The sequence below is a fragment of the Etheostoma spectabile genome, chromosome 17 (assembly GCF_008692095.1).
Source record: "Etheostoma spectabile isolate EspeVRDwgs_2016 chromosome 17, UIUC_Espe_1.0, whole genome shotgun sequence".
NCBI classification, from domain to species: Eukaryota; Metazoa; Chordata; class Actinopteri; order Perciformes; family Percidae; genus Etheostoma; species Etheostoma spectabile.
Window position 1 is genome coordinate 5,265,923 of NC_045749.1, and position 907 is coordinate 5,266,829.

A 907-nucleotide genomic window follows, 5' to 3' on the forward strand; every position below is an offset into this window, starting at 1 on the left:
CACACACACACACACACACACACACACACACACACACACACACACACACTAATTAGCGGAGCAGTGGGGATTGCTCTTCACCTTGCTCTCCACTTCAGAGGAAAACTGGGATACTAATTATGATAGGGGTGTCAATAGTGCCTCGCTGCTGCTGTGGACACACACAACTCTGCCTATTGAATTTGAAGTATTTATTTAACCATACCCGGCTAGGTTATCGTAATACCTTCTTTCTCATTCAGCGTAAAGAGGATGTTTTACCTCCCTTGCTTCCATTCTCATTTCCTCCCTAAGATCATTACTTTCTACTCAGCTGGACTGTTGTGGATCACAGATGTGGTTAGGTCTCTTTGGGCCTAGGACTCCACAGAAGTGGACGCGCGTGAAACTCTTACAGTGGATAAATGAAGATATCAGTTTCTGTCACCAGTGTAACCTGCAGTGACGATCCAGCAGGGCAACAAATGACAGTCAATTTGATGCTGACCCATAATTCATTGCATAATATGATGAATCTCTCATTCACGCTCATTTTATTCCCATCAGTTTTATATTTGTCTGATTTATCTGTTGTTAATACTTTTCATTTATTTAGTAGTTACATTGTTTGAATGTAATTCACTTAGATTTGAAAGGAAACGTTCAACTTCCAAGGAAACGTTCCATTGATGCAGCTTTTCTTTCTTCTCCTCCGATCTGTTATGTCAGACACTCTCACGCTCTTGTACTGCACCATCTGCCAATGGGAAGTACTTCAGATAACTATAGGATCCGGTTCCATGCTCCAATACAAAACTACTTGACAAAGTTTAGCATCCTGTCAAGTGGCAAGCTATTACTGGGTGTTGGAGTGGCAGCAAGGAACATGCATTAGTACACACACACACACACACACACACACACACAC

General features: G+C 42.1%; 1 protein-coding gene across 2 annotated transcripts in view; it reads right to left on the minus strand.

Moving 5' to 3' along the window:
• Positions 1-907, minus strand: part of slc8a1b (solute carrier family 8 member 1b) — a 140,455-nt gene that overhangs the window by 28,335 nt on the left and 111,213 nt on the right. The gene's annotated exons all lie outside the window — the stretch shown is intronic.